The sequence below is a fragment of the Ambystoma mexicanum genome, chromosome 9, assembly GCF_040938575.1.
Source record: "Ambystoma mexicanum isolate Mex_15411 chromosome 9, UKY_AmexF1_1, whole genome shotgun sequence".
NCBI classification, from domain to species: domain Eukaryota; kingdom Metazoa; phylum Chordata; class Amphibia; order Caudata; family Ambystomatidae; genus Ambystoma; species Ambystoma mexicanum.
In genome coordinates, this window is record NC_090931.1 from 1,090,427,862 (window position 1) to 1,090,439,890 (window position 12,029).

A 12,029-nucleotide genomic window follows, 5' to 3' on the forward strand; every position below is an offset into this window, starting at 1 on the left:
GCATTGTCTGGCTCAACTTAGACCAGCTTCATCCAGAAAAAGAGTACTAAAATCCAACCAATAGATAGAAAACATAGCCACAAATGATTCCAACAGCCATGATAGTTTAGAAAACAATTTACTTGACACATACTCCTCAAACAGAAGTACTGCTTTGGAAAACATGTGTCTGTAGAACATTGCCCAAAACTACACCTACAAAAACAATGTCACACCAAATCAGACAACTGGCAAATATTCAGTTTCAACTTGTGAAGGAAGCCTAGTGAAACTAACCAAACCCAGTCTAATTAATCATGTAAAGTTATCATTTAAAACTCCACAACATAGAGAACTGTATTACATGGCTCTACTCCAACATTTTAAACCTTGGAGAAAATAAAATAATTATTAGGTGACTATCGGGGTCATTACGACCCTGGCGTTATGGGTTTAACGGCTCCCTAAAAGGTGTCGGCGCCGTTAAACCCTTAACGCCTGATTACGAGGTCCCTTTGCGGGACCCAACCTTAATGGCTGGCTTTACCAGCCGTTAAAGTAGGGTTCCACAAAGGGTCCTCGGTGCTAATTACGGTACCGCAATTTGCGGTACCATACTTAGCGCCTTCCCCAGTCCCATTGAGCCCTATGGGGCGAAAATGGGAATGGGGAAGGGCCATGGTGAAATGGGGAAATACCGCCCCGCCAACCTTGGAATGGGGCAGTATTTCCCCATTCCACCATGGCGGACTCGTTACAATGCTGGCACAAACCATGGTGCTAATAGCGCCATGGTTAAGCGCCGGGGTTGTAATGAGGGCCTATGACTCATTTGCAGCTGCATTTAAAGCAAATGAAGGCAGTGTAACAAAGAACAATTTCAAACAATACAAACAAATGTTGGACAATGAACACCAACAAGAGGAAGTCATTGAAGCTCAACTAGACAAAGACACTCCTGAGGGCAATCAACCTTCCTTTACAGGAAGCCAAGACCCACTTGGAGAACCACTCTTTCTAAATGAAGCAGAAATAGCCACGACTGAGGTGGAAAATACCATGTATCAAAATAACTAATATGGGGAAGACTTGTCAGTGCTGAAATCACAGCTAAAGGAAGAACAATTCACCATTTATGAAGCAGTCACTATAGAAATTGAACATGGCTTTAAACATGAAACTAAAATCTGTAGCTGTAAAAATTATAAACCTCTGCGCCTGTATGTAAGTGGTGAAGCTGGTTCTGGAAAAATAATCAGCACATTTCTACAAAATGTAACAAACAACAACCTTTTCGGCTGTAGTAACAGCACCCGCAGCTTTAGCTGCCTACAACATAGGTGGTGTAACTTTACACCGACTACTACTCCTCCCCATAGAACACCAACACAAATTAGAAGACTACAAATTGTCAGCAGAAGTTGCTACTGAGGAAAGTGCTCCAATCTCATGTTGGCTTTAATTCATCTCAGAATGCAAGAAGTCCTAAAAACCAACTGCGAAGAACTGTTTGGAGGAAAACATATTATTGTTTTCGGAGACCTCCTACAGTTAACAGCAGTTAAAGAGCAACCTATTTTCAAAACATGAGGACACAAAGAATGCCGCAATACTCTCTGTAGCCTTGGCATTATAAATCTCTCGCAACATTTTCACTACAGAGAACTAACTCAAAACATGCGCCAGTCTGCAGACCTCAGATATGCTAACATTTTAAAAAGCTTTAGAACGGTACTGCTTGCTAAAGATGCACAATCCATCTTAAATAGTAGACTAATCCATGCGCTATATTGGCGAAACACATCTGCTCCTTATGTCATGGAACAATTAACAATTAACAACATCTAAAATGTATGTCCTTAACGCCAAACCTTGCAAACTTGCAAGCGGTAGTCAATTCAACGAGAAAATGTTGAAAAATTAAATGCAACCCACACTACATATCAGTTCCACAGACAAATTAGAAGTGCACGGCATGACACTTCCTATGTGTCAACAACAACAGCACGACTAAATAGCTTAGAAAAATGTATCTCCAACACATTTGGGGAAAATATTGACTTTGTGTCTGAACTGCAGAGTAGTTCTAAAATGTAACTTTAACATAGAAAAAGACTTGGAGCAATTGGTATAGTTGTTGGCTTCCAAACATATCCACATGACAACATTCATTTTGTCAATATCCACTTTGACAAACTTGCAGAAGTAAAAACAACGTGGCCAGAGAATAGGACTTTGCCTTCTTTTCAAAGACAGGTACGTACACAGAGAACAATTTTCCCTGTCTCTTGCATATGCTGTCACTATTCACAAATCACAAGGTCTAAACCTAGATCAAGCATTAATTGACATTAGCAGCTCAGTCTTTAAAGATGGTATGAGTTACGTAGCACTTTCACACCTCCGTACATTGCATGTTCTATTCCTAGTTAACTTTGATGCAAACAAAGTCAATGCTGGCATTCCTCGCATCCTGGAATACAACAGGCTAGGGGCACTATACACCCCCCCATCAAGGTATGTACCCTGTACCTCAAAAAAAGAAACCTTTTAAAATACAAATAATAGAAACGAAAGCTATAAAAGATTTCGCAACAATACCACTAAAAAAATGACACCCAACTCCTCCTGCATCAAACAATACAGCAAACAATACAAGCAGAAAACCATCTAGTACAAAATCAACTACTCATCCATCAGAAAAGAAACACACAAATCTCTCTTCACCAGAAACATTGGCAGGCCCATCGAATCATTCACAAACAGAACTCTCTGGTCCATTTAAACATAACAAGAGTAAATTGTTATGCTGGAGTAAATTGTTATGCTACAACATTTACTTGGCTCAGACCAGTTGTGGTTACAAATGCTTGTTCTTCACCGAAATGCCACAAATATTCCTGACAACACTTACAGTGTCTCAGGTATAAGGCAAGAATTGGACTACCGTGCAGGAATGGAAATATGTACCATAAACACACAGGAAGATCCACAAGAATTCCTAATGTACTTACTACAAGTACTGGAAACCAAAAAAACATCCCTATAAATGAAATCTTCTAGATTTCATACACGTGGAAACATACATGCACTCTCTGCAACCATGTTTCACAAGGCCATATCCCTAACAAACTAGTTGTATATGTATCCATACTAAATTCTGAATCCATTCCATTTCAGCAGTTTCTGCAGAGTGCAAATCCTGGCATATTATGCCCTGTTTGCAATTCAGACAATCGTTCCACCATACAAATAAACTCACATAGCCAATATTTCACAGTAATGCTTCTAGGGTACAATGCAGTTGGTAGCAAAAATAGCTGTAACCTTACAGGCTTCACACGCGGCCAAGTATCTCTTGGAAAGAAAACCTTCACAACAGTAGGTATAAAATATCACGCTGGTGCTACAACCACTTCAGGGCTCTACACTGCATATGTCAAAAAAAGAAGTGGTTGGTTTGAATGTAACAATTTCACCATTACTGCAAAACATAGGTTACCAGCAAATTTAGCAAATGCCTACTTAATATTCCTTCAACCCAAATTTAGTCACTAAACTATAGCACAATTAACAATTAGAATACTCCAGCAGGTATCTATCTATATCCATATTACTACAATACCACTTTTGAAAGTCAATATAGTTATTACGCTAACAGGTATCTACCTACTTGCAAAGCACTTCAAATACGCCATCTCAATTCTTATATAAGAAAACATCTTCTAACCTCTAATGTAGTTAGAATACGCCAACAGGTATCTAACTATTTCAAGCATTCCCTTAATTACAACATATTTCAAACAAACACACTATCACCCTTAACCTCATGTAACTGTAATCAGTTTGTTTAACCAGTACAGATTTCTTTTCCCAATGAGCCAATGATTATGTAATGTCAAAACAACAACAGTGTGTCATACACTCATGTTGTACCATACATAGTACTTAAACTGTACTGTTTATAAGGACCTAAAAAAGAAAATGTATATTTAAAAATGTATACCACTACAGTGTTTGAACTTGCTTAACCAATTGTACTGGGTTGTTTCCACAGAAAAGAAACTAGAGATTGCAGCTTCATGACACTACAACACTAAGTAGCCACAGAACTTATATTCAACTACATATTCTCTGAGCACTATCCTCAATTGTACTAAAATCAGAATTACCATATACAGTTCAATTACATCATTCCTCCATATTACAAACACTTTGTACTCCCACTGCATTACCTACAATTACTGTACATATATTGCTACTATGGTGATTCTGGCGATTCTCCTATTACAGTGCTTATAATTACTATACACATATTACTATTGAGGTGGTTATGCACAGTGCACATATTCTTGGGGCCATGGCCTGTGGCCATAGCCCCCAGAATTTGACCACTGACTGCAACACAATTAACTATAAAACAAGTATGTACCATACACCGTTAAATAATAAAACTCACCCTGACCCCCTGCTGTCCATGGACACTGAAATTGGCTGCAGATTTGGCACCATTTCCAAACCCTTTGGTCACCCATAAAAAAGCTCCACTTTACCTTCATTCCACTTCCCTACCATTGATATGCCATCTTCCAGGCATCAAATAACCCCAAATGTCTTTTCAAAGCCGTCCATTCACGACGCTGTCCGTGAACTACCGCAGTGGCCATGGACAACTACGACACTTGATCAGTCTTTTTCAACCTACAAAAACAGCCCCATATAATCCTTTTTCCACTCCCCCACCTTTCCCAGCCCCTCTTTCCACCACTAAATGACCCAAAATGTGTTTTCCAGACGTTTTCCCCATTGCGCTGTTCACGGTCACACGCGGCTGTCTGCGGATCCAACATGGTGGGCATTTTCAAAAATATGACGCACCTCACGCTTTTCACCATCACATCAGTGGGCGCGTCTGATCTCCACGGACCTCACGTTGGCCCTTGGGCCAGTCGTATGCCTGTCTGCGGGCCGAACAGGAAAGTGAGTCTGCGGACAGAACCCAGATATCACCATTTTTTCACCTACTTTTTGGTTGTTTTAACGGACTGATTTACACCAAATTTACAAAAGCACACTTTTGGGACCAAGCCGCTGCTCCTGTTGCAAATTTGGTGAAATTCCAGCCAGCAGTTTGGGCTCTAGACATGAGCAAATGTTTTTTGCATTGCGTCTATGGGAAACCCATGCATTTTGGGACCCCCCTAAATCTTTGCCCCCCCTTGATGAAACCTCACCTTGGCAAGGTCGATCTGAGAGGCCATATACATTTCTTGCAAAGTTTTGTGAGGATTCATCCAGGGAGGGCAAAGTTATAATCCACCCATAAAGTGCTCTTCCTGTGGTTTGATCAATTTAACCATAACTACAGGGCCACTTCACAGGCCGTATAATTCTTAACGGATCCCAACACAATCCTCGATATTTTGCTTTTTACCATATTCAATGGTCTACTCACATCCATTATTCAGCTTGAGTCTCCCGGCATCGACTCTCCCACAATCGACCAGTTCGCCTTCAGTCCGTGGGGTGCCTGCAGGGACCGGACAGGAATTTCATCAAAGAGGGACCTGCAAAAACGAATCTTGATCACGTGATTTCTTTTACACTCAGCTCTCTGAAGTACACTCTGCGTTCGTCTGGCTAATGGTAGGATCCGTCAATTGTCGAAAGTCTGGATCTGGGCCTAGATCTAGGTTGTTAGACCTGAAGCATCCGCACTGCTACCAAATGAGCTCTAGCACCTTGAAGCGCCTTCTTTGTGCAAGAGGGGATTACCAATAATTATCACAGACCAAATAATCGGACAGACCAAAGGAAGATGGAAAAATGCTGCTTTAATCTCAATGAAAGAAAGCAGGGAGAAATACAGCCATCAAAGTAGATGCTCGATATTCACACCAAAGTTTGCTTGCACAGAGTTTATATATTTTTACATATGTCATTTGTGATGTCATCCTATGTGGCATTTTATAAGAACCTAATGCCGGGAGGGATTGGATTAGGGGAACATATCTATAGAATAATATTAGTGTTAATATCTCATTGGCTGCCCCTTGTCTGTATGACACGCCCTGAGCTAGTAGTACACACATCACATACTGCTTATAGCAGAAAATATTGCAGTGGGCTAATAATTGCAAAATTGCATATGAAAGTGCATGGCAGGCTTGTGATTGGTTGGCAACCCTATCCAGCCTTGTTTTAGCAGCACGTGAACAAAGTGACAACTAGGTGTTCAAGCTGCGTCAGCTTGTTCTTTGTTTTCCCAATTAGTGCATTGTATGTCATCGACATGATCCTTAGTCAAGGTCTATCATTTGAGTTGACCTCGTAGTCTGCTCACTGATCTGGGACATTCAAGGGAGTGTGAGCACACTACTATCTTAACTTGAAGCTCTAATGAATAGCCTTTATTTTGAGTTCTTCATCACGTGTCAGGAAACCACGATTTTGTCCATTTCTGCCTCTCAATTTCTACTATTTGATTTAATTAACCAGGGTGACATTAAACTCTCTAGCCTTTATAGACTTGCTCAATCAACCACACACATGTGTTGGCCTTTGTGTTTGTTCATTATTTGGCATTAGCAAATGCCCTTCTCCCTCCTAATCTTAGCATAAATATGTCTCATGAACGCGGTCTATTCATTTTCTCGTCTCTATGCCTTGCGCCCATCTCTCAAACTACACTCCTTGATTTCAGGCCAGTTTTTGAGGTAGCTGGATTTATTCTTTAACATGAGCCGTCGTCTGGTTTCTTCCAATGGCCATCCTAAACATTATATATATACCTCTTTCTTTTAGCAAGCTTCTATATGCTTCTTCTACCTTGCTTGACAACATATTTACAGTTATTGGTCAGCACGTTACTTCATCTTCTTAGTTTCACGATAGCTTCATCATTTGGTACATGTTTCTCTTAGTGCTTATGTTACATCCACAGTCTTAAGTATTTCCATATCGTTTCGACTGAAGTTTATGTGTCTTCTTTATGACATCATATTGCTATCATCAGACTTTTGTTTAGCATTCATGGAGCTGCTTCTTGGCATTTAGGCAATTGACATCCTTCTTGGTCCCTCCATTGTCTCTATGTGAGTATATCTTCTGAATGGGTGTCTGAGTGCATATCGTCTTTCGTACAATCGACGTGGTATGGACATGTCACAAAAACCTGTGCATGAATTCCCAATGCTAGCCCTTTTATGCTGCTCCAATAGGATGATGGTTAAGGGGCGGGAGTTAGAGAAGAGGCCTATGCCTGCTCTTCTACACCATCCTAAATTCCCCTCCCACCCCGGCGCTGCTCTCACCATTGTGTTAATGCATTCTTGAGATTGGAAAACAAACATCATAGAAAAACTCATCCCTTCTGTCACTGCATCCCTGCCTATTGACATCAAACTTACTGCCATCAAGGATCAAACAAAGTGTTCTTTTATACAGGGATAGGAGAATCTCTGCAAACTTTGCCCACCCCCTTTAAAGTAGTAAACAAGAGAAGAGATTATACAAATTCCTCCAGCCATCAACAGGTCACAAAAACACAAGTGGAAAAGAGATTAAACAGAAGCGGTACAAATTTGAATCCTCAAACACAGAGTACGATCCAATACGGATTCAGAAAAGTCAAATCATGCTGTAGAGAACGTGTAAGCTCACAAATCTCAGAGAGACTTAAAGCCATCAACAGGTTGCCACAACCTAACCAAAAAGAAACCACAAACAAGTTGCTAGAATTGCACTTCTCTAGCAACAAAGGAGTTATTATTCTGAAAATCTAACAACTAAATCACACTGTTTGCTTTGGCAGGTGGGTGAGGGGCCACAGCTCTTCGAGAGGAGCATTCAAGATTAAGGCAGAATTCAGATTTGTTGCAACTTGCAATATCAGCACTATCCTTTCCAAACATCTTTGGAATTCCATTTCAGATAATTATTGATCAAACATCCCTTCCCAGTAGGCATTTTCTCTAATGTCTTCAAACAATCTTATTGCATACCAGCAATAAAATAAAGCTCCTCTAGACATTACAAATCTAGATAACTATAGGACAATTTGAAACTTTAGGTTCCTAGCCAAACTCTCTGAAGACAATAACCTTCAAGACTAAGCTCAAGCTGACTTTATACCTCTACGCAATATAGACTCTTTGCTTTTAAAACTATGGGATGATCTGATCCTGATTGCACATAGGCATTATGATTCAGTCTCTGGAATGGGCAGTCTTATTCCTTAAATAATGGATTTATTGTGTAACAATCAGTCTTTCCATATCTTCTCCATATATGCTCATGTGCTCTTCACCCCTCCTTACCTTCATTAAATCACTTAACCTCACTTACCATAAATATGCAGTAGACAAATGGTTACTCGTAATTTGTTCAATACACTCAAAACCCCATATTAACATTATGGAGGGCATCTTAAAAACAGATCATGTATTATGAGCAATCTCATCTCATTGAATGTGCAGAAAACCAAAGTCTTGATACCCACGCTATGTTCTAGTCTGCATCTAGATGTTACCCCTTTCCCATTCGCTTGCTATTGTGCTCTTAAAGTAAAACAACCAAGCATTCAAATATATCCAAGAAACAGCAGGTAATGGCTAAGGCTGAGCAAGCCTTCTGGCACCACACATTTCTAGAGGAATCCTTCCCTTCCTAGTCTTCCCACAGAAGTACACACTGCTACTCTTGCAATTGTTCTCTCAAGACTGGATTATGCAATCAGTCTGTGTACTATTTGGGATCTGTTGGAGAGGAAGGAGGATCTCCAGTTCAGGGCAGAATGAATCTCTGATGCTAAGTGTGTGAAGTCTGTCATTGAGGATGAAGTGGTCAATAGTGTTGAATGCTGCTGAGAGGTCAAATAGGATTAGGGTGTTGCGGCCTTCTGAGTCTGTGTACCTTTTCAGATCATCCCAGATGGAGACTAGACAGGATTCAGTTCCTCATGAGGGTCTGTAGGCAGATTGGGTGCAGTCAAGGATCATAGTTGTGATATGCCGCTCGGTCGGTTCATTTAGTTATATATCACTTGTTTGGGATGGGTTTTTAATTGGCTGTGACAAGAGGGTAGAGGGAGGTCTTTTTGGGCAGGCGCTTTATGTAGGAGGTTTTGAATACTGATGGGAAGTTGCAGAGAGTGATGAGTTGACGATGGATCTTGCAAAGTCGTCGGTGCAGGTGTTTGATAATATTTCTTTTAGTCAGCAGGGGGGCAGGGGTCTCTGGGGATCCTGAGGGGCGACTGAGTGATAGTAGTTTGAGGAATTCTAGAGTAGAAAGAAGGCACATACCGACACACAGACCTCACAGTACTGCGCTACTGTTAAAAGATGCCAGCCCAAATGCCATTTACCCACACTCTGTACATCGCTCTGCTGCTCTCGAGCTAGGTCTGCACTTTAAACAATTAAATAAAAATTTAATTAAAAAAAGAGAAGAGCGGGAGGATCGATGGTACTTCTGATGTCATGGGAGAGATAGGCGGAGGGTGGGGTGAGCGATGCAATTTTCGAGAGGATGGAATTGTCCTCTAATTCTCTGCGGGTGAGCCACTTCTCCAAGCAGAGACTTGGGGGAGATCTTTACCCTCTGCAGGTGGCTCCCTCTGGAACAGCCTCCCTGCCACTTTCCGTCTTGAGACGGATCTCCTCAGATTCCAGAAACTCCTCAAGACTTTCCTCTTTACCTCCTCCTTCTCTCTCCCTCTTCCGTGCTAACCTCCTCTTTCTGCTCTGTCATTCCTCTCCTCTACTTCTGTTCAGTTTTGCTGACTGGCTGCTTGTTGTACTTTCAGAGCTCCACAGGTCCCAAGCTCTCCATGCCAGTTTCCTGAACTTGCCCCCAGCCTTGCACTTGCTACAACACTATTACACTTATATTATTACCCATGAGATTGGTATCTCCCTGCACTAACTCATGTTCTGACAGGACTGGGCACACTTGGTCCCTATTGCCTCCACCTACGCACTTCCTTTTCTGTGACCTGCATGATCTGAATGTACCATGCCTCGTAAGATCGCTTTATCTTGTCTTCCTTATGTCTTCCCCTCCCATGCATGGTTGCACTTTGAAACACTTGTGTATAAACCCATCATAAATAATTAAACAATCAATCAATCTCTCTAGGGCTATGCTGTGGAAGTGGGCTGAGAGGGAGTCACAGAGGAACCATGGTGTGGTCGGGAGTGTTGGTGACTTGAATTCAGCTATAAGCTTGAAGAGTTCCCGTGAAGGGTACAGGGCATTGGTGATTCTGTTCCAGTACTAGGATTTTATGGCTTTGCAAATTTCTGCCCGGTAAGCTTTGAGTTGGGCGATGTAGGCAAATCTGTTGGATGGCATTGGGTCTGTATGACATCTGCGCTCTAGGATATGGTTCTGGGAATCCACTTTTTTGAGGGCTGAGGTGAACCATCTGGGGGAGAGGCCTTGTCTATTGGAGACAGCTCTGATGGGGGTGAGGCGACTGAGTGTTTCAGAAAGCCAGTGATCAAAGATTGGGATTGTTTTCTGACCAGAGGGGATAGGAGGTCAGAGAGGTGGATAGGTTGTGTGCCAGGTCAGCAGTTACTATGAATTTCTTCCAGAGGTGGGAGTGGTTTTGTAGCCCCACGGCTGACAGAGGGGTGGGTGAGTCCACATTGGAGAGGGTAAAGAGGAGAGTGGAGTGGTCTGTCCATACAAGGGGGTGTGGTAGCAGTGTCATGATGAATTCTGGTGAGCCAAAGATTGCGTCTAGGGTGTGACCAGCAGAGTGGGCAGGACCTGAGACTATCTTTGAAATGTTCAAGGTTTCCAAGTTGTCCAGAAGAGATCGGGTCATAGGGCTATGTGGGATGTCGAACTAGATGTTGAAATCCCCTAATACTGTGAGGAGGGGGTGGGAAACCATAATGGCTGCTAAGGAGTCACTTATGGATTAGCCAAAGATTCTATTGTATACCATAATGGGAGTATATATATGAGTAGGAAGCTGTAAATGCACGAAGGGGTGAGCATGAATTTTACCCAGAGGGATTTGCAGTCTCGGTTGCAGACTTGTTCATCCAAGCGCGAGACGGATAGGGATGATTTGTGAAGGATGGCGATGCCAACTGCCTTGCTAGGCCTGCTATGCACAATATGTTTGTAATCAGGGGTGAAGACTTCATGTGCATTTGGGCAAATGTCTTGGGGGAACCATGTTTCAGTGATCAAGAGGATCTTGGGGCATTCAGATGAGATAAGGTCATAGATGCGGTGATGATTTTAAGCGACAGATCTAGTATTTATTGATGATAATGCACATCAGATGCCTGTTTAGTCATTTGTTTTAGGATGGGGAGTTTAGTTTCTGGGTTCTGGGTGGGAGGGTTGATTCCGGAAGGATGGGAATCAGATGATGCAGAGGCGGGAGAGGATGATGAGGAGATTGCTGCATTGGGGTGGTGGTGGAATGGGAGGTCAGTGGATGGCTTGTGGTGTGGGAAAGGGGGAAAGTGGAAGCCACTGTTGAGTCCGAGTTGTATCTCTATCTTAGGTGTCTCTAAGGGGAGGGACTAATGGTTTCCCTAGAGTGTGAGGAGACTGAGGCCTTGTGTGTTGTTCATGGAAGTGTGTTGATGGGTTGGGTGGTGAGAGTGGTCTGGCTATCCATTGGTAATGTGGCTGCAAAGGGTGAGAGTGTATGCAGGGAGGGGTGAGTATTAGTGTCCCTCATGAGGGGGTGAGGTAGGATAGTGGAGGCTGATTTTGTAGTGTATGGGGAGACAATGGTGTCTGAAGGGCTCTGAGTTGGGTATCCAGTCAGGAGGGGGAGTCTGGTGACAGTCTTCTAGCAGTGTGTAGCATGGCAAGTGTGCCTTGAGGGCTATTTAGCAGGTTGAGGAGAGATTTTATCGGGTTTGGGGAGGGTGGGGGAAGAGGCAAGGGAGTAGGTATGAGAGTTAGTCTTGAGCCTGGACTGTAGGTAACGGGAGTTATGCTCAATAGAAATGGTGCAGGAAGTGCAGTGTCTGTTCTTTATGTATTTCGGGGGAGCTGGGAGCATGTGGGTA